Source organism: Aulonocara sp. 'chitande type north' Nkhata Bay, linkage group LG20, assembly GCF_057382095.1.
Source record: "Aulonocara sp. 'chitande type north' Nkhata Bay isolate Kocher_YH1m ecotype deep benthic linkage group LG20, A_spYH_male_GT1.1, whole genome shotgun sequence".
Taxonomy (NCBI): Eukaryota; Metazoa; Chordata; class Actinopteri; order Cichliformes; family Cichlidae; genus Aulonocara; species Aulonocara sp. 'chitande type north' Nkhata Bay.
Window position 1 is genome coordinate 13,140,990 of NC_141363.1, and position 23,083 is coordinate 13,164,072.

Sequence of the window (23,083 nt, forward strand, 5' to 3'; positions counted from 1 at the left end):
TTTCCCTAAAAAAATAAAAAATTTAAAAACCAAAACATCTTTACAGAAATGTCAGTTTTGCTTATTTTTCTATTGTCAGTTGATGCAATGATTCAACTGCTGGCAGCAGATGAAAGGCCTTTCATTTGCTGTGTGAAGCACTGCACGTCTGATCTCTGGGCTTTCTGTTTCTAGTCTGTTGGAAATAAATTAGAGATAAACAAATAGTGAGCTACTATGTAGTCAGCAGCATTAAGCTGGAATCAAAGTTATGCTGAAATATCTGGCAAAATCCCCACATCTTAACCAGAGGAAGGAATTTATGGTAGCAAACAAATGATAAGGACGTCTGCAAAATGTGAGGAATAAATAAATCCCCCCAAAACAACAACAACTATATTTTAGTCAACATTTTAACTTGAGCAGTGGGACATTAAAGGTGGCTTCCTGGCAGGGCTCATTCCTTTTATATAATTGTATATTAACAGTAAAAGTGTGGGTCTGTGTGAAATAAGTCCCTCCTAATTTCTTGACATGAAACAGAAGAGTCGACTCGTAGAGATGCCTTTGATGTTGGTGTTTTTCCTTTGGAGATTGGTTATGTCATGTACTGAACGTGTGGCAGGCAGCATGTGAACCCAAATGCCGAATTAGGAAGACAGAAAGAATTAGGAAGCAGTAGGGTCAGGAGACCAGGAATCCACATAATCTTGAAAATGGCCCAAAAATCTTCAGGGAAACTCAAAACAAGGTGTCACACAATTGCAAGGGCCAACGTGACAAAAGACAAGGGGAGACTTGGATCAAGATAACAATGGGAGAAGTGATAAGTACAATATTAAAGACACGCAAGGGACAGACAGGAAGTCAAGGAGTTGAATATAAACCAAACTTTGACCGTGAACAGAACTAGATGTAAATATAAGACCAGAGAATATCTATATAAAGAAACCCACCAGGAAATGTCATTATTGGAAAAGTACCAAGAACAAAACCCTAAATAAATCTAAAGTACACTAATGCTCAGCCATACCAACAGGGTTTGTTTTTTGATAGTGGAGCGGAACAAAGTAGAAATAAAGTACAACATTGGTTGGTAATGAGAATACTTGCTGGTAGAGTCCACATTGTTATTGCTCCTTCTCAGGTTTGCTGCCCAGCGTGACATCTGTGTTAGTCCCACCCGTGGCAGTTATTGGCCAATTAACAGTCTGGCACTCATTGGACAGTTTTTCAACCGAGAAACTGCTGTTTCGCCCAACACTGCCAGGCAAATCAAGCATCGTGATGACATGGCAAAACCCAGGCATTTGTCAAAATTGGGGGTAAAATGCACACGATGTAATGCTGGATCACGCAAGAGCCCAAGATGAAAGAAAAAAAGCTCAAACAAACAAAAACAGCAGGTATAAGAACAGATTGATCCGTACACCAAACAGCTCCCATTAGGAATCCATTAGCTGGGTAGGTTCTTCTTTCTGACAGACAGAGAGCTGCATTTAAATACCTACAATCCATATAAACAAAAACACACTGTGAATTGCCATCAGTCATATTTAAAATACACATTCAGTGAATACGTCCCAGTCACATAACAGGAAACTGTTTTAAAAGATATTTATATATGTACACTTTTCAAAGATGTAGTGTTACTTGTGTCACTCTCTAAAGCAACAGAGAAATAAACATTTCTAGTTTATATAGTATATGCATCCCAGCCAACGCAGCATGAGCCCTACTGGAGTGCAAAAAATTGGAGTTGCATGGTTTTCATAAAATGTATTAAAAAGAAGGCACAGCGTTCTTTTTGCATAGGTTGTATATGACGCATTACTCGGAAACATTCAATTACATGCTTATTGTGCATGTTTTGAGTGATGGCACATGTTTTTGTTGTGGGTGTTTAAGATTGTCATTCTATATTTGTCTGAGGAAGAGCTTTGTGTGCTGAGGGTTACACAGCAGATAAAATCCTTAAATTGGAGCTGTTCAGTGTTGTAATGAACCCAAGGAGAATTATTCTCCAACTGTGCAGTTCCCCGAAAAAGTTCGGCTTTTTTTAACTCATTGTTTTAACGTTTACAGTAGTGTGTAAATGTCGTGAAACACCCATCATTTCTTTATATTTTTGCTAGGAAAATATAACACATAGATCCAGGATTATTGAACGTTGTATAAGCCCACGTGAAAATACATTATCTAGGGCAAAAACTGAGTTTGTGCAATTTTAATGAGCTTTAAAATCAATTTTTGGCATGAACGTCTTTATTCTTCAACACAGCCTGAACTCTCTTCTACAGCATTCTTGTGATATCTTTAGGTAGTCTTCAGGAATGGATCTCTGGGCTTCTTAAAGGACATTCAAAGTTCTTCTTTGGATGGTGGCTACCTTTACATTAATAATGTTGAGGTTTGGGCTTTGGGGAGGCCAATGCATGACTGACAGGGTTCCAATCTGTCTTTCTATCCAAGTATGTTTTCACTGCACCGACAGTGTGTTTAGGATGATTGAAATGATGAAAAATGAAGCTGTTTTCAGTCAGACTCTTTCCAGATGGTTTTGAATGGTGGAACAAACTTTACATTCATATTTTCATTCATTTTGACAAAATCCCCAACAATGGTTGAAATCTGACACTCACCTTTGGTTGTAGACGCATTTACTTTTGTACGGCTCTCCTGACCTCTTCAATACATACTCATGACAATTTGGGGGCAAAAAATAACATAAAATAGAAAGTTCAAATTTTCATTCATCACTCTAGAAGACCTCTTACCACTGATTTCTTACTTTCACTGATTTCGTAATTTAAGATTTTCTCCATTTTCCTCAATCTTGAGAATGGTTTTCTATCAGCCAACCTTCCACTAAGACCGTTTCTCATGAGGCTTTGTCAAACAGTAAATGGATCAATTAAAGAACCAGGTGCATATCTCAGGTCCTGTGTCAGGTCTTTTTTCCCTATTCCTTAACAACATGAGTTTCAGATACTTTGTCCTCCACTTGCCCAGTTTCCTCAGTGATCTTTGCTAAGCTTTTTGTTGTATGTTGACACAAGACTGGATCATTCTTTGAGCTGAGTGCAGTTTTTATGCTTGAATGGTTCATATGTCAGTGGCTTAACAAAAAAAAACAACATTCCTGTGAAAATGGTTATGTATGTCAAAAAAAAAAAGAAACATTCTGAGTGACCTTCAGAAAGCCTTGAGAACTAATGATCAAGACCTCTTAAAAATAAAGAAAATGCAAAAGAGCTTTGCTCTGCACTATCTGTATCAGAATCAGAAACTTTATTGTCATTGTCATGAGAACAACGAAATTAAGAATGGTCCCCGATCATTGCATCATCCCTAGCAATATCAAAATATAAATAAAACAATAAAATTCAATAAATAAAATAGATAGAATACTTAAAATACTAATAAGATATAACAGTAAAACATTCACATACATTCCCACACACATGCTTCAGACCGTGCATAGATTAACACAAGAGTGGCGTGATGGACATTTTTTTGTAGTATTCAGATGTGTTATTGCAGTTGGATAACAATTGTGTTTGAGTCTATTAGTCCTTGCTCTGATTGCCCTGTACCGTCTGCCTGAGGGCAACAGTTCGAACAGGGAGTGGCCAGGATGTGAGGTGTCTTTTATGATGTTTTGGGCCTTTTTAAAACAGTGGGCGTTGTGTAGAACTTCCAGTGTGGGGAGAGGGCAGCCAGTGATCTTTTGGGCGGTGTTAATGATCCCTTGGAGTGCTTTCCTCTGAGCCCCTGTGCAGCTAGTGTACCAGATGCATATGCAGTAAGTTAGAACACTCTCAATGGTGGCTCTGTAGAAGGACACCAGCAGTCTCTGTGTGATGTTATTCCTCCTGAGAATTCTCAGGAAGTACAGTCTCTGTTGGGCCTTTTTCAGCAGCTCGGAGGTGTTCACACTCCAGGAAAGGTTCTCCTCTATATTGACTCCCAGGAAGCGGAAGCTTGCCACCCTTTCTACACAGTCCCCATTTATGAATAGTGGTTGGATCTCTGCCTTTTTCCTTCTGAAGTCTATTATGAGTTCTTTGGTTTTTGAAGTGTTGAGGAGGAGGTTTTTGGCCTTACACCATGACGTCAGCTGCTCCACCTCGTCTCTGTACGTAGACTCGTCTCCCTTGGAAATGAGCCCCACCACTGTGGTGTCATCTGCAAATTTCACAAAGATGTTGCTGTGGTGGCGAGGAGTGCAGTCGTGTGTGTAGAGAGAGTAGAGCAGTGGACTGAGCACACAGCCCTGGGGTGAGCCAGTGCTGAGACTCAGGGCTGAGGATGTGTGATGGCCAACTCTGACTCTCTGTCTACGGCCCGAGAGGAAGCTATTGATCCACATGCAGGTGCTGTACAACTACATCTTTTCTGCTTGGGTTTCATCTCAGCACTCTTGTTAATTCAGGCTATAACGCTGTTAAAGTTGTATTTGTCATTGGATTACATAATTCTTTGAAAGGTAAATGCATATTTATATGAAAGATGCAGTGGTAACTCACTGTACTCCTAAGGCTATAATTTGTTTACCAGCATCTTTACCTGCTGTGAATCTACCTTTTTCATATTCATAAGAAGGTTGGAGGTGACGCATGAAATCATTTTGAATGTTAATGACCTGTCACTCTTATTCAGTAGTATAAAGCATATAAATACAAAAAAAGAAAAGAAAAAACCCACAGTGTGCCCTCTGGTTCATGCTGTTGATTGTGTTGTTTTGTCACACAGTGAGGTACTAAACTATGACAAATAAATTTTAAAAATGTAACCTTCACCTCAAGGCTTTAAAACTGATTTTACATTTAGAAACAGTCGATCGATATGAGCAGGAAAAAACGATGTGGCTAACAGCTTGACAAGATGTGAATGACTCAGGTATTCTTAGGATGAGCCATGAACTCTGTATCACACTAGTATCACATCAAGCTGCGTAAGACCGTAAGAGTTAGCAGAAAGGATGTACGCACATAGGCATGGACATATGCGGTAACTGGAGCAGAAGAGTATCATCTGTGTAACCACATCCTTGTCCTCGGAGTGGAGAGAGGGAACCCGATATCCATCGTCCTGTAAAACTCCCCAGTCATCACTAATATGGGCAGGAATATCCCATTTAATATGCACAAGGGGACCGCAAAGGTCAGAGCAGGGGGGCCCGGGGTGAAGAAATGCTGCAAAAAATTCTTGCAGATAAAACAAAAATGATGTTTGGAGCACAGAGCGGCTATGCTTTCTCCTTTATGGTGCAAATTAACTTCCTGACTCCAAATCTCTCAGGGCTGCAGCGCAAGTCATGAGAAGTCATGGTTAAAAGCCATTGATGACTTTACTGACACAATGTACAGCTTATCACTATATCCAACAATAACAAAGCCAAGCAGAATAACTTCACATAGCGCCACTATTATTGACAACATTTTTACTAATGTCATGGATTTCCAAATTAATAGTGGTCTGCTTGTCTGTGATATAACTGACCACTTACCAGTTTTTACTTTGTGTGACTGTGATTTAAAAAAAATAGATACCAAGATCATGATAGCAAAGCGAACAATAAATGAAGAAGCAATTCATGCCTTCAATTTCGATTTAGCACAACAAGATTGGAGTTCGGTGTATGAAGAGTCAGATGTGGACAAGGCTTATGATAATTTTCTAGATATTTTTACTATGTGGTACAATAAACATTGTCCTGTAAACGAACACATGACAAAGAAAAAAAAGATAAAAAGTCCTTGGCTCACAAAAGGAATTATTAATGCTTGCAAAAAGAAAAACAATCTGTATAAACAGTTTATCAAAGTAAAAACAAAAGAAGTGGAACAAAGATATAAAGCATATAGAAATAAATTGACTGATATTATAAGAACGAGCAAACAACTTTATTATAGAAGAAGATTATATGAAAATAAAAACAATATAAAAGGAACTTGGGATGTGTTAAACAACTTAATTAAACAAGGATCTTCTGGAACATCATATCCTGAATATTTTACTGATGCAAATGGTGAAAATCACAACATGAGTAATATTGTCGATGGGTTCAATAAATTCTTCATAAATGTTGGCCCTGAACTAGCAGCGGACATCCCGTGTCATAAAAATGAAAATATCAGTAATATAAAATCAAATCCCTTTTCACTGTTCCTCTCAGCTACAAATGAGCAAGAAGTAATAAATATCACATTAAAATGTAAAAGTAAGTCTTCAATGGATTATCATGACATAAATATGTCTGTAGTTAAACAGGTTATTCTGAATATTGCTAGTCCCTTAACATATATCTGTAATTTATCATTTCAGTCCGGTTGTTTTCCAAAAAAAATGAAAATTGCGAAAGTAATACCACTATATAAAAGTAATGACAAACACAGTTTTACCAATTATAGGCCTATTTCTCTACTGCCTCAATTCTCAAAAATTCTAGAAAAACTTTTTAATTCAAGATTAGAAAAATTCCTTGAAAAACATCAAATAATAAATGTTGGTCAGTATGGTTTCAGAACGCAAAGAACCACTTCAATGGCGATAATTGAGGCAGTAGAAGAAATTACTGATACACTGGATAAAAATAAATATGCAGTTGGTATTTTTGTTGACCTCAAAAAGGCCTTCGACACAATCAATCACTCAATTTTACTGGATAAATTGGAAAGATATGGTATTCGAGGGAAAGCTGGTAACTGGTTAAAAAATTACCTAACAGGTCGGGAACAATATGTTAGCATAGGGCATTACCATTCAGAGAAACTTGGTATTACATGTGGTATTCCCCAAGGGTCAGTGTTGGGACCAAAACTTTTCAATGTATACATAAATGATATTTTTGATGTTTCTCAAGTACTTAAACTCATACTGTTCGCAGATGACACCAACATATTTTTCAGTAGCGATGATTATACTGATCTTGTAATGACTGTAAACAGGGAGCTAAAATTAATAAAAAAATGGATGGACATAAATAAATTATCATTAAATATAAATAAAACTAAAGCAATGTTTTTTGGTAATTTAAAATATAATATAGAATTACCAATTATCATTGAAGGTGTACCAATTGATAATGTGAGTGAAAACAAATTTTTGGGAGTTATAATTGATAACAAAATTTCATGGAAACCCCACGTCAGACACATAAAAACCAAAATTTCCAGAAGCCTCGCAGTTTTGAACAAAGTGAAACAATTCCTTGATAAAGATGCACTTCGTACTCTGTACTGTACCCTGGTTCTTCCATATCTTACATATTGTGTGGAAGTGTGGGGAAACACATATAAAAATACAACTAATCCATTAGTCACAGTACAGAAACGAGCACTGCGTATTATTCACAAGGCTGGTTATCTAGATCATACTCACAAATTCTTTCTTCAGGCAAAGTTACTTAAATTCCAGGATCTGGTTAATTACAATACATCCATAATTTTGTATAAAGCTTTTACTAAACTTTTACCGGCAAATTTACAAACTAGATTTGAAATTCGAGAAAAGGTTTATAATGTGAGAGGCTTTGGAGAATTCAAATTACCCAGAACTCGAACAACCCGTAAAGGCTTTTGTGTGTCTGTATGTGGTGTGAAAATCTGGAACAGTCTGAGTTTACAATTGAAACAATGCAAAAATATTCATAGATTTAAATTTCTCTACAAACAGTTGGTCTGGTCACAGTATACTCAATGATGGGTTTTAGTGTGCTCTGTAATGTCTGTCCTCTTACCATTGCTGGTATGGATTCCAAAATAAAAAATAAAAAATAAAGTGTGCGTATGTATGTACATATATGTACTTGTGTGTGTAGATATATATGTATGTATATGTATGTGTGTCTGTTACTTGTAGTTATTACTGCCTGTTACCTGTGGTAATGCAATTTATAATTTATATATTCTGTATTCAGTTATGAAGGCTCTAATTGTTGGTTGCGAGCTGCCGCTTAGATGCTTGTATCTGCCCGGGGCTGTTGATGGGTCTGTATGCAATGATGGGCGTAGCTGCGGGAAGTTTATTGTTTTTTTTGTTGATGAGTGAGTATAGGGGTGGGATTTAATAAGTTTTCTTCGTCCCACTCCTTTTTCAGGCAAGTTTTGTTTTTTGTTTTGTGTATTTTATGTTCAATATAGGTATTTGTTGTGCCTGAAAATGAATAAATAAATGAATGAATGAATGAATGAAGACAACCCAAAGACTTTGATTTGTGACTGTCAGTTAGAAAAGAAATACATGTCTTTCCATGCAAATGGTCACCTGGCAACAACTGTCATCATTTGAGAGAGCTTAATCGGTGGTGGTGGAGGGGTGGGGATAATGATGGTGTCCCATATGTATCATTTGCGAAAGCCTGATGATCATCGTCTGAGATATTACAAACAACGACGCGCATAATTAAAGCTGTGTCTGTGGAGACTCACCTTCAGGTAGCCAATTAGTTTTATATTGTTTGTTTTGTATTACTATTTAATTTGAGTATTAAAGTATTCAGGCAATTTGTGATTTGAAAAGGAGAAAAAATATTATTATATTATTATATTATATTTATATTGCTGTTTGAAGATCTGCTTTAAATCAGCCACAGCAGCCAGGGGTCTTTGAAGTAACATACAAGGCCGACACTGCCGATAGAGATGATTTGTCAAGTTTCAGGGGAGCTGACCTTCAGCATTGAACGGCATCGATTAGACAGAAGCAAGTGTGCACGCGCGCACACGCACGAGCGCCCAGCACGCCGAGCTTCCGATATGCATTCATGAGCGCTCGACTACAGCGCATGCACTCATGAATACATACCAAATCTCCCACACAAGGGTGCACACGCATGTATACATCACATGGGGCAGTGAGATATAAAAACAGAGCAGTGCTGCTCTGCATGAGGCCAAGATGAGCAGAGCAATCAATCAAAGTGTGCGTGAGGGTCCCTCAAAAAAAAAAAAAATATTTTTAAAAAAGTATATCCTTTGATTACTGCTGTTCAGCCAGTGCAAAATGAGATTAAGAACACAAGGGTCCAATGCTGCCACCTACACACACCATGGAGTAGTGCGCCTGGACACCCGCTGTAACGCATTTGCGCCGCCAGGTGACGCACTCCTGTCACTGACTCTCTCCCTCCCTCTCCCTCTCTCGGTCTCTCTCTCTCCTCTTTGGGATGCCGGAGTCTGACTGCAGCTCTCCTCTCATTCATGTTGAGCGCTGCTCTCGTGTGCGCACGGAACTGCAGAGCTGAGCTTTTGGAACCGTTGCTGCAGCTGCTGCTGCTGTTGCTGTGTGACCAGTCCCGGCGGGAATGGAAACATCTTCTGCTGCAACATCCTAAATCTATATTTACATTTTTTTTTAAAAAGAAAGAAAAAGAAATGCCATGCAGCACGAATGCAGAGGACGGTTTGATCAGTAAGTACAGCCAAACTTTTCGTGGTTGATTGTCATCTCTCAACTCGTCTCGGAACCTTTTCTCCCTCTCTCTCTCTTTTTTGTCTTCTCCTACATCCGAAATGTTGGTGACATTTCTTCTCCCTCTCCGACCCTTCCTCTCCTTGTCGCCCTTCGTACCCCTCTTGCCGATGCCTCTCTCCCAACTTACACTCTAACCAGAGCACACATGGACCACTCAGTGCTGCGGGGGGTGATCGGGGTTTGTGTTTCTGTCATTTTTGCGCTTTGGAGGGGAAGCAGCCAAACGCACGCTGAGGTTGCACATGGACTATCTGAAGGTCTTTTCTTTTTCCTGCTTTTGGAGGAATTGCTCAATTTGTTGAAGGTGAAAGATTGCATTACTTCACTGGCGAGGAGCTGCTGCGGATTTTTCTTTCTTTCTTGGATGCAAAGTGGCAGCATGAATGAGGCAGTTATAGTGCAAAGATGCGCGGCGGTGTTTTATGTCCAGCATGTCACAGCTTTTAATGTTGCTGTGGTGCGTAGTGAGGACGGCAGGAGTCTGACAGGAACGCTGTCGCAATGTAATAGTGGTGCCGTTTAGAAGAGCGATCAGTCACCGAAACCTCTGCTGAGCACAACCGGCTCACCAGAAAATTATACCGGACTTTTTAAAGATATTTTTTTTATTTTGTGGCCTGTTGTGATTTATCATGACGATTGTTTGCTGAAAACTTGTGATGTCGCTCAAGACACGAAATCAACTTGGAAACACGCGGAGAGTGCGCGTGCACGCTTGCACGCATGCAAGGTCTCATATGTTTGGTTGTTGTGTATGCGCCTAGACGCAAAATGTAAATGTTTGACCTATGAATCCGAGAGCTCGTGGGTGTTGTTTGCTTCCACGGCTGTGTGTGTGTTTGTGAGATATGAGTGGACTTGCAGATTTTGTGTTCCTGTGTGTTTGTCCCATACCCTCCCACATATAAAAATATATATCCAGGCGGGCACACACGCACGCCCATAGCGTCATCATTTTTGGAGGCACGTCAAACCTGCTCTGACAGTTTTGTGTCACCTTATGAATTTTTGACTTGAAATGCGTAGGTGAGGCAGACAGGCTGATTTTGAGAGACTTACGGGCATCAAGCCACCAGTTTGCCTGCCAAGCACACAGAAAACGGAGGGGGGGGGGGGGGGATATATCTCTTTAGTGTGTGTGTGTGTGTGTGTGTGTGTGTGTGTGTGTGTGTGTGTGTGTGTGTGAGAGAGAGAGAGAGATGTGAGCCTTCTCTGCATATTCCATCCTCATCTCCCTCCCTCTCTCTCTACTTTTCTCTCTCAAGGGTAAACTTGTGAGCATGAGTGTGTGTTTGTGTGTGATGATGTGGGTGCTATGTGGAGAGATGCAAAGAGATGAAGGGAAATAGAAAGAGAGAGAGACCCCCTTTCTTAAGTGTGTGTCTGTGTGTCATGTTGCGCCTGTGCTGGGACCCGTCGATAAAGCAGGAAACCCTGAGCATCACTTCCACTCCGGGGCCGAGGCGTGACATCCAATGTGACTAAGTGACTGGGGAAAATATTAGTTCCTGGTTGCACCCAGAGAAACGCAGTGGGGTTTTTGTTGTTCTTGTGCTTTTTTTTTTTCAAAGTTTTTTAGGCCAAAATGAGTCACAATCAGACTCCGGCGACAGCGGTGCTGGATGTGCTTTGAGGTGCTTGCAACCTAATTACCTAGTTTATTCTTGGAGTCTTTTATTATTAAATTGTTCATAGAGGGTATGATATTCTCTCCCCCTGCTCATTATGCATCCTGTTCTACCTACAATAGACGTTCTGTGGGTAAACAGTGTTGTAGTCGCATCGAATTGGACTTCTAGGATTTCTCATGTGGCTTTTTAAAAACAACTCCATACTCTGTTGGATTAAAAAAAAAACTTGTCAAAAGTTAGGGCGACATTTAATTAACACTTTCTTTGTGGGTGTTGTGTCACACGTGCCTGTAAGCAGGTACTTTTCTGGCATTTTAACCTCTTTTATTTAACCCTAAAACTGTAATATACTAAAGCTTTGGACTCATTTTTGAAATTGCAGTATCCCTTTGAGGTTAATTAACTGAAATTAATCAAAGTAATTAAGTAATTACCGCATAGTACTTTTTAATAAGGGGTATTTCGATGAGCAGCCTCATTTTGGGTTGGTGGATGCGACTTAATTATGTAAGCCTCTGCTTTTTTTGGCGCTTCCTTGACATTGAATCACTATAAGCATCTTAGACGCCTGCCTGTAGTTCGGAGATGGTTTTGTTTGGGTGAAAGCAGCAGCCACCGCAGGGAATCTGTGTGTGTAGGAGGGTCAGGTAGTGGTGGTGTGGCAGAAGGGCTGCTGGAGCCCTGTCTTTACTCTCAACCCTCAGATCCCGGCTGAGATGAGAGCCGCAGACAATCGACAGTGCACCCTGCGGTCCGTACCTCGAGTGCTTTTAACAAATAAGGCCAGGAGGAGAGGGGGGCGAGCAGAGCTGCAATAAAGCAGACTGATAAAGCAGTCTGAACTCAGTCGGTGTGAGAAACACTCACAGGAAGGGTGGGCTATGGTAACGTGTCCGTATGATGCAATGAAAATGACATTTAGCCAACGGTTTGTTTTTTATTTTATTCCTGTCGCCTTTAGAGATCTCCATTTAAATACTGTATGTGCAGCTCCGGTGGGAGCCGAATTGCCGACCCAGCGGTGTTAGAGCTGCGCGCTCTCTCCTGTTGAGCTGCTGATGACTAGACTGCCAAGAAAAGTGATATTGTGTGTCAGAATACCAGTCTGAATGCAACAAACAACACATTTTTTTCCTTCCACTGCTTGAAAGGCAGTTTGTCTCCCTAGTTTAGCTTATGCATGTGGCTCGGATAACTCAGTGACAGACTAGAGCGCCAAATACGGTTTATCAGAGCAACATTCCCACCAGGTCACATACTTGATTACAACCAAAAACAGTCAGCCGACGATGGGATTTTCCCTCCGCTTGCTGCCTATACTTAGCTGTCAGTCGTTCCAATAAGGAGATCTGTTTTTAAAATCAAATCAAATCAAATCAAAAGTGATTTGATTTGATTTAAAATAATAACTTTACTGTTTTGTTATATGTGAGCCCAGATAACCAAGTGTAGGACACCTTCAGAGTGGTGGAGTTCAGTGGTTCCACTGAAAACCTCTCGATCAGATCAGAGCAGCGTGGCTGTGCGAAGAACGGGTCGTGGTTGCCCATCTGTCAGTCACTGTTTCAAAGAAAGAGGATTGAATGATCTAAGAATGAGAGGAACATTAAAAAAAGGAGCTTTCATCGTTTATGTTTAGCCACAGCTTTATGATTAGTGCTCATTAATATGAAGCATTTAGTAAGAATTTAAGAATGTATTTTTCCTTTTTTTAACGATCAGCCACTGACAAAGTGTTTACAGCACCCAATTTTAGGCTGAACAACAACAAAAAAAAAATCAGACCTGGGAAGGATGCAAGAAGAAACGATTGGAGCAAAAGAGAGAGAGATGGAGAGAAGCGATGGGGCTTTTAAGTTCCCCGCATCTTTTTGATGCAGCCTCTGCGCTGAAAGGCCATGGCAGATCAAACGGGGCAGGCAGATTGAAGTAGTTCCTCTTGTAAGGGGGAAGAGACGCTCCGACGCCGTGCAGATGCGACAGGTAACCGCGAGACGGAGGTGGGAGCCATTTTCGCACGCTGCGTAATTGGAAGCGCTCGCTTCCCCAGTTGAAAATAAGACTTGCAAAGGAGCTTTTTGATTATCGTTAGCATCGGCGTTTGGAATTTTCAAGCGAGACGAGCGGCAAGTGGGTGAGCGGGTGGACGGGGGGGGGGGGGGGGGGGGGTATTTCCTATCCGGGTGAGCGCGAGGATAATTCTGCCGCTGTTTTGTCAGCAATTAAAAGAATTTCAGCATCCCAATTTCTTGTGCTGCTGCTGCTCCAGACCACGCAGCTTGTATTTGTTGTCCCAAATGGCCAATTTCTGCCTTATGTTCCGTGCTGTCTGAACAGTTGAGGCAGCAAAATAATCTCTCTCTCTGTGTGTGTGTGTGTGTGTGTGTGTGTCTTTGTGAGCGTGTGCACGACCCCTATCTCCATGTGCAGCCAAACAAAATCCCTGAACTTCCTGTTCTTATGCAGCATCAATCCAATCAGCATATCCCCATGTTTCCCATACTCGGAAAAGTGTGTCTGGGAAATACACACACACGCACACTTGAATATCCTCCCTTAACCCTCCTTTCTCTCCTTGTATATATTTAGTGCTGGGCCAAGGTCAAAGTTGGAGTGCTTCATTCTTGCTTTTTCCGTACATGGCTTTCAGATGCAGATCTGTCTTCTGTTATCTGTAATCCTGGTTAGACTTTCCCTGGGCTATGGGGACGTGTGGGAGGAAGGTACAGCAGGGAAATGATAAAAAGGAGCAGAGGAAAAAAAGGATGACAGAAGGAAGGATAAGGCGGCTACAAATCTGTGACTTTTTGGGCATTGCACCTTGAATATTTAATTTTAACAGACATCAGTATGAGGACTTGATGCGCTATAAAAGGTTCCACTGTGATTAAAAAAAGAAGAGAGAGACTAGATGGAAGGGGTTTCTGAGTGATAGGTTTGTCTTATTCATCTGAAATCAACCCCCCCCTCCCCCCCGCCAGCAATAGGTGAGCTTTAGTGATAAAGTACTCCTTTTCTTTGCCAGAGTGGGAGGAAACTGTACTATATGAAAGTCGAAACTCACAATCCACACAGCGTGACATAAAATAAATATCCAAAAAACAGATACAACACCTTTCTCTACATGGAGCTCTTGCTCGGTGTTTATGAAGCAGTTTAAATTTTGCTCTTGAGCTTTATCGCGTCCTTTGGAGAGAGAAGAGAACGTAGGTGACATCAGAGAGAATCAGTAACAGCGGGCAGGGACCGATTTCGTTTTTTAAGTTGCTATAGTGGCACCATGAAAGTGTTTGTTGAAAAAGGAGAGAAAAAAAAGCTCACAAGGATGGGCTTTAGGGGGGCTCGCTGATGTGTGCAGAGGTGAGCGGATAGGTGAAAACGGTAATTTACAGTGTGCTCGGCTAGTGCTCGGTGAAGGGGTGTGGGGAGGGGGGAGTAAGCGGGTATAAGAGGCCGGAGAAATTAGAATGTTGTTGAGGTGAGGAGGTCGGATGCAAAGGTAACGGCGGGTGTTACACTTCTCTCTGTCTTGCTTTCAGACAATTTTCAGGTAAAGCACTTCACAGTTGCAGAGAGGAAATTGAAAACAATAAAGTGGGTTTCAAGCAGAGCACCGGGAAATGAGGAAGTAGCCACAAGGCCCCGAAGAATCTTTCAAATTAGGCAAGTTGTTTTTGTTCCTTCATATATCATGCTGTCTGAAGATGAACAAGTATGTCTGGCAGCTTTTCAACTCGGTATGTAATCTAATGGAGCGAACTCTCAAAACACACTGAATCATAGCTGGTGGCACACTCTCTTCTGCCCCCCTTAAAAAAAAAAAAAATATATATACACACACACACACACACACACACACACACACACACACACACACACACACACGTGTGTGTGTGTATATATATATATATATATATATATCAGGGAAAGAAGAAGAGTAATTGCAGAGGGGGGAACAACAGAGCATCAGCAGAGTAGAGTCTTGGAGAAAAAAAAACGCAGATGAGTTTTAAAGAAAGTGAGAAAAAAATTGAATAAGAAACCGGAGGGCAGTGAGGCAAAGACAGAGTGACTGCATTCCTGACAGCGTGTCTCAAATTCTGAGACTCTAAGAAGAAGGAGGAGGAGGGGATGGATAGAAAGTCACTGAGGTTGAAATCATGCAGCCCTAATTCAGGTTTTCCTTGAAGTGATTAGGAATTCAAAGGCATCAGGAGAGAAGGGAAACGTCACAAAGAAAGAGCTGAGAGAAGACACAGCAACGAGGGGCCAATTCCAGTGTGGCCCCTTTGCACTTTAACTGTGAAGGGTCTGCCACATTTAAGTGCTGTTCCAAGCTAAACAGCCTCTAGTGGCAGTGGGTTAGAAGGCCTTCAGGCTTATGGACCGCAATCTATCAAGTGCAACACCTTATTTTGTGTCTGATATGAAATTTCATTTGATTTCAAGATTCAAGGTTTAATCAATTTTTGTTCATGATCAGGAATTTTATTGCCCAAATAAAACTGAATGGTACAGTCCGTCTTTTTTTGATTTTATATATTAGAAGAAAGTTGTTGAGGGTTTTTCTGTAATATTGTAGGGTCTTCAAATATCATATATGTTGTCAGTTGGCGTTATATAACGTCAACTAAATTGAATTGAAGTAAAAAAGTATATTGAACTCATAAATATACACAGGCTAGTGTGTAATTTCACCTCCAAAACAAATGAATACATCCACTCAAGGCTTTAACACACAAACATTTCCCCAAGCATGTTATTTATTATCCATATTGTTGCAATTACTTAATGTCAGCAGATTAGACATGAAGCCCTCTAAGCAACGAAGCTGGTTAGAAGCTAACATTATGCTAGCTAATGTTAGCTTTGAGTTAAAAAGTAATACTTTCCCTGTGACGAACAGTTTGATAAAATTCTCACATTTTGTGAGAGTTTATTCGCTAAGTGTCTGAGTTCAACGACGTTAGAGCCACTCCACATTTCAAAGAAAGTTTCATTAACGCTAGCTAACAGAGGCTAACAGCAGCGCTTACCAACAGAACAGTTCAGGATACAATAACTCACTCAAGTATCACTGTTACTGGACAGAAGTGAGTTTCACTGACTGATCAACTCATATTGGACTCCTTTCACAAAGTTTTACGGCTTCTTCCAGAGTAAATAAACATGTACATGGAAATGATATTAGGCTTCCATCTGTATCTAAGCTTTTAAGATTCAAGTGTGACATCATACGGAGTTACACTCTTCCAGGATTGGGAGCATGCAGCCCAAAGGTTGGAACAGGTCCAGAGTGACATGGGTGACTCATTTGAGAAATCACGTTTTTCCGTCTCTGGCGATTTGGATCACAAGACTTATTGTCGTAAGTCAGTATCCGTCTGCTGATCACTTTCTTGTGATGGCCTCATGCTTCTTTACTCGAGTGCAGCTTCAGAAGATTTTAAGTTAGAACACAACATTTAGAAATTTCTCTACTTAACCAACAAACAGACTACAGGGAGTGCAGAATTATTAGGCAAATGAGTATTTTGTCCACATCATCCTCTTCATGCATGTTGTCTTACTCCAAGCTGTATAGGCTCGAAAGCCTACTACCAATTAAGCATATTAGGTGATGTGCATCTCTGTAATGAGAAGGGGTGTGGTCTAATGACATCAACACCCTATATCAGGTGTGCATAATTATTAGGCAACTTCCTTTCCTTTGGCAAAATGGGTCAAAAGAAGGACTTGACAGGCTCAGAAAAGTCAAAAATAGTGAGATATCTTGCAGAGGGATGCAGCAGTCTCAAGATTGCAAAGCTTCTGAAGCGTGATCGTCGAACAATCAAGCGTTTCATTCAAAATAGTCAACAGGGTCGCAAGAAGCGTGTGGAAAAACCAAGGCGCAAAATAACTGCCCATGAACTGAGAAAAGTCAAGCGTGCAGCTGCCAAGGAGATGGACCGATCCGATATTACGTATCGGTATCGGTCCGATACTGACCTAAATTACTGGATCGGATATCGGAGAAAAATAAAAAATGTAATCCGATCCATTAAATATCACGAAAGCACCTCACAAAACTTGCAATACGCCGTAACTCACCTCAGAACGTTAGCACGTTGGAGCAGTATGCATCACGTGATAGAGCGGCTGTGGCATGCCGGACCTGTCGGTGCTCTGGATAACATTTGGAGCTTCGCTAGCAACCCGGCATTTCATCTCCGACAAAGTTATCCCGAGAGAAGTAAAGCAAGTGTGTAAGTCCATCTCTGAATGTTTGTAAAGCATTCCTGCGTTAAGCTTAACAAACGATATATGGAGCGACTACCTCTTCTTGCTGCTACTTCAATCATGAAACTGCTTAACGATCAGCTGATCAGCTTTTCTGTCGTGAGTCCGTGTCTCTAGTTTGCTTTTGGCCCACTTTGCACCAGAAAGAGGAAACCAGCGGCTGAACAACAGAAGCACGTTTAAGCTTGATCAGCTGTTGTTAGAATTTATTTAATATTACTTTCTACTCGAGGATCTTTTTCTACGTAGCTGACGCTGGTAACTGTGCAGGGGCGGATCTAGCAAAGTTTAGCCAGGGGGGCCGGTAGGGCATGAACAGGGAAAAGGGGGCACAAAGACATACTTTTCTTTCTTATTCTCATTTAAAATGTCGAGCTTTTAATAAATAATTATCTGACACCCAAAGTTTTAATTTGATGTAAAATGAATAGAAGTCAATTACTGTATATAGTGACTATTAAGTCTAATATATATACCCTAGTAAGCTATAGTACTTTTTCCTTTGGGAAGGTACCATCTGTGCAGTCTGCAATTCTGTTGAAGAAAGATGTTGAATCTATTTAATATTTCTTGAAAAATAATTGATTTCTGTGCATTTTTTTCACACTGCATCAAATTAAGGTTGATTACGTCGATTAAGCATCATGAGGTGGAGCGTGAGGGGTAGTTCCCTATTTTTTATTTATTTATTTTTGTTGTTGCTGGGAGTTGGAACCCTATTAGTTAGGTTGCTTAATATTTACGCTAAGTACTCTTTAAAATACCAGAATAGGGAGGATGGTGTAGGTCTAAGTTTATTAGATTGATCAGTATTGCTGAACTATGAAACATTTTTTTTGCATACAGGTATAACAGAATAGCTTTAGTGTAGTTGTTGTTTTAAACTTGAGTATGGACTTATACAAAATGCAGCAAGATATTTAAAAAACAGTTTTGTTGATTAAAAAACACTATATCGGATTCATATCGGTATCGGCAGATATCCAAATTTATGATATCGGTATCGGACATAAAAAAGTGGTATCGTGCCATCTCTAGCCAAGATGCCACTTGCCACCAGTTTGGCCATATTTCAGAGCTGCAACATCACTGGAGTGCCCAAAAGCACAAGGTGTGCAATACTCAGAGACATGGCCAAGGTAAGAAAGGCTGAAAGACGACCACCACTGAACAAGACACACAAGCTGAAACGTCAAGACTGGGCCAAGAAATATCTCAAGACTGGTTTTTCTAAGGTTTTATGGACTGATGAAATGAGAGTGAGTCTTGATGGGCCAGATGGATGGGCCCGTGGCTGGATTGGTAAAGGGCAGAGAGCTCCAGTCCGACTCAGACGCCAGCAAGGTGGAGGTGGAGTACTGGTTTGGGCTGGTATCATCAAAGATGAGCTTGTGGGGCCTTTTCGGGTTGAGGATGGAGTCAAGCTCAACTCCCAGTCCTACTGCCAGTTTCTGGAAGACACCTTCTTCAAGCAGTGGTACAGGAAGAAGTCTGCATCCTTCAAGAAAAACATGATTTTCATGCAGGACAATGCTCCATCACACGCGTCCAAGTACTCCACAGCGTGGCTGGCAAGAAAGGGTATAAAAGAAGAAAAACTAATGACATGGCCTCCTTGTTCACCTGATCTGAACCCCATTGAGAACCTGTGGTCCATCATCAAATGGGAGATTTACAAGGAGGGAAAACAGTACACCTCTCTGAACAGTGTCTGGGAGGCTGTGGTTGCTGCTGCACGCAACGTTGATGGTGAACAGATCAAAACACTGACAGAATCCATGGATGGCAGGCTTTTGAGTGTCCTTGCAAAGAAAGGTGGCTATATTGGTCGCTGATTTGTTTTTGTTTTGTTTTTGAATGTCAGAAATGTATATTTGTGAATGTGGAGATGTTATATTGGTTTCACTGGTAAAAATAAATAATTGAAATGGGTATATATTTGTTTTTTGTTAAGTTGCCTAATAATTATGCACAGTAATAGTCACCTGCACACACAGATATCCCCCTAAAATAGCTAAAACTAAAAACAAACTAAAAACTACTTCCAAAAACATTCAGCTTTGATATTAATGAGTTTTTTGGGTTCATTGAGAACATGGTTGTTGTTCAATAATAAAATTATTCCTCAAAAATACAACTTGCCTAATAATTCTGCACTCCCTGTATAATGGGTGCGGAATATGTTCAGCAGCAACTCTCAAAAGCCTCGTTCGGACAAGATCGCTTCCTACAAGAATGCGAGCTAATCAGGGAGTGATGGTACGTTTGTCCGAGCCTACAGCTGGATGTAGTGCTACATGGGATTTGATGAGGAGGTGAAGCTGTGAATGTACAGAGGTGTTTAGAAGTCAGTAATATTTCATCTGAGTTGGTCTTTTTGTGGCATTTGATTTGGACGAGCCTCAAACAACCTGTCAAGCATGAAGAAATAATGACGTTCACATAAAAAAGTGGGGTAGTGGCATGAGTCTTAATTAGTTTTTCCCACACAACTACACTGTATTTGAAGATGGAAGAGCAAACAAAAATAATTCCATATATAGACCTAATTTGTCACTAAATCTGATGGAGGGATAATCGCCCGGCCTCTCCAGTAACTTCCTCATTCCATGAGCAGACTTCAACTCCACCATATTGGAGTTGGATTTGGTTGCATCAGTTGTCCCTTTTCTGCTCTGTAGCCTGTCTTTGTGAGCTCACTCTACTGGCAGCAGGCACTCTACCTGCTGCAGGTTGTAGCTGGAGTGCCTTTACAGCTCTCAGTGAATAACCAAGCAGAAGAGGGACAAACATCGCCAGCTGCTGTTTAAGATGGAGGGATTGGGGTCTGTCAGATTGTAGATCGAGGAACTCCTATAGGGAAACACTTGACGGTAAGGACTGGATGTAGCGAACTCATTTGTGTTGCTGTGTCAGACAGTTGAAAAAATACAACAAAATACGCTTGGAAGACTGTCAACATACCTGGGCAGCCTGTCCAAGTATAGTCTATGTGTGAAAAACACGGTTATTGTGACTACTCACTGATGCAGCTACAGTTTGAGGAATATTTTCAGACAGCCACTTTTTCCTGGCAATTTATGGCATTGATTTTGCCAGATGATTTGAAGTGTTAAGTTGTATTTGTATCCTAAACGGTTCCAAAAACAGTGTACGGTAACATCATTTTTATCACAAGTCACGAAGAAAGAAAAGAATAAATAAAGACTGAAAAAGAGTGTTTGAGTGTTTATTACGCAGCCAACAAAACCAATTTAGCAGCTGGAGGAGAACATAAGGTAAACAGACATAGTCATCGAGAGGGATCCTGGCAGCTCCCCCTTGGCTTTGCTGTGAGGAAATGACAGGAATGACAGCAGAAATGCTGAGTCAGCGAGTGCAATGACACTCCCCGAATCATCACACACATGGCTGTTTGTGCACGCTCAGACACACACATCTCATTTTGTTGAGTGCTCGGTCAAACAGAAACCTGAATGCGTGAGGGAGGGGTGGCTGTAATGTCGTGTGAGTGTGTGTGTGATGAGAACCAGGATCAGAGAACCATTTGCAATGCGCGCCGTCATCTGTCTCTCATCTTGAGAAAAGTGTAACTTCCAGGTTCAGCATTTTTCCTCAAGGCCATCCCAGCAAACGTCCTTGTTTCTTTTATGTATCATCTATAGGCTCATATATATCTTGTTGTTTGACTGCTTTTGAATTTGAAATGTTTAATTGACTCTGAGCCCAAGTGGTGCAATGAAATTCAATTGATCTCAGGTTTACTACTGGGCCCGTCAACTCGAGTGGGCATTTATCTGGGCTGAACTCAGAGAGGAAGGAGAAGTACATTAAACACGCCAAAATGTAACCACCTTGGCTTTTGTTGTGATAGATTAACTTCTTCCTTGGTTTGAGAAGTGAACTTTCCCCTCTCGGTTTAAGCCTCTTTGGGTTCTGCCAATCCAACTCGGCTTTCTTTCTTCCATTTGCCTTAAAAGCAATCCTGGCAGCTAGAAATCACCCGGAATTCTGTCGCAAAGACGGATATGGTTTATAAGACACAGAAACAGTGCAGTATTGATAGTAAATGCCTCCTCTCAACCACAAACAAAAAAATAGGAGGTGATACTGCGTGGGTCAAAAAACATCTTGAAATCCATTTAAGGCACCTTGAATTTTCCTGTTTGAAACTGGCGTCTCCGCGGCCATTGAGTATGCTGCTTTTATAGGGTGGTGATGCATGGGAAACCATTTTAAGGTGGTGCAGACGGGCAATTTAGCTTTTAACAGATGCAGGGGGGTGCAAATGGACGGAAATTGGAGAGAAAGTGTTGAGTTCGGTGGAAGCAGCAGTGACACAACCACAGGAGAAGCTTTTGTCTAGCGAGATGAATTTACTCAATAACCTCTGCCTAATGGGGTTGTCTGTTATTTTCTGTTTTTGTGCCTATCTCTATTCCTCTCTCCTTTCTCCACAGCTGAAGTATTGTGCGCTCTTATTTCGTGTGTTATTCTCACCCCCTCTGTCTCTTTATCCTCTGTCTGCGTGGCGCTGTCTTTCTTTTCATTCAGGAGGCTCACATTGCCTTCTAAAAGCCCAGAGAATTCTTAAGTATTAGCTATTATTTCAAGCCTTTTCATGTTTCTCATCACACAGCCGCAGGTGCTTTTGTCCACTTTTCCGTTTATGCAGATCAGAGTTGCTCTTACCGCCAGCTACAATCTAATTTTACTGTGTGAAGGTATATTGGTATCAAAAAGCCCAAACTCATTGTTCATCACATCAGAGAGCCAAGTGTTTTGAAATCAAGGCGCTATATTGTGTTATAGGCTCATTTTGGGGTTGCTGGTAGATAGGAATCTAAAGTCACATCAGACTCGTACACGTCTTGTTTGGATTTCACTTTTAAAACATTTTTTTTTTGCAAATCCTACAGCCTTGTCTCTACATGCTTGTCAAACTTTCTGAGACTTGCTTTCATGTAGTCTTGGCCTTTGGTCTTGTGTGAGTAGCCTTGACTTTTGTAGCCACACCAGCATCACAGCTCTGGAGATGGTTATGTCAGCCTGCCTGTCTATTACTTATCCACACTGGGCAAAAAAACAGAAATGAATGGACCAAATGGCATTCATTCTTGCTGCATAAATTTTCATAAAAACTTGAGTGATCTCTAAGTTTTCCTCTAGCAACACTGTGAGGTTGTCACTTGCGGTTTTGCTATAAAATTTGGAGCAGACATTCAGATTCCCCTTAAAGATGACTAGTTGGTCCAAAACTGATTACATACAAGCGTCTGACACTCTAAAGCAGTTGACATTGATTTGATGCCTTCTAAACATTAACATGTATGCAGTCTCGCTATTCTTTAAGTTCTCGAGTAACATCTGCACTGTTCTGCAGTGTTATTTGCAGAACAGTGCAGATGTTCTGCAATTAAGACATACTAACAAATCACAACAATAGTTGCCTTGAGGCACTTTATATTGTGAGGTAAAGACTCTACAATAATACTGAGATGACACTCTATGGGCAAGCAATTGGCAACAGTGGGGAGGAAAAACTCCCTTTTAATAGGAAGAAACCTCCAGCAGAGTCAGGCTCAGGGAAGGACAGCCATTGGCTGCGAATGGTTGATTAATGATTACAGTTTTTTTCAATCGCTAACAAGCGCCTACCCATACTTCAGATACTTTTCTAAACTCTTAACACAGGCTCACACCTACAAAAC

At 40.8% G+C, this 23,083-nt stretch overlaps 1 protein-coding gene across 2 annotated transcripts in view; it reads left to right on the forward strand.

Annotated features, from left to right (window-relative positions):
• Nucleotides 1-9,211: 9,211 nt before the first annotated feature.
• The window catches only part of LOC147305288 (plexin-A1-like), a 317,652-nt gene continuing 303,780 nt past the window's right edge, over nt 9,212-23,083 (forward strand). For both annotated transcript variants that reach the window (XM_086277276.1, XM_086277277.1), the window contains exon 1: nt 9,212-9,396. The gene's annotated coding sequence lies outside the window, so the exon portion shown is untranslated. The remainder of the gene's footprint in view (nt 9,397-23,083) is intronic.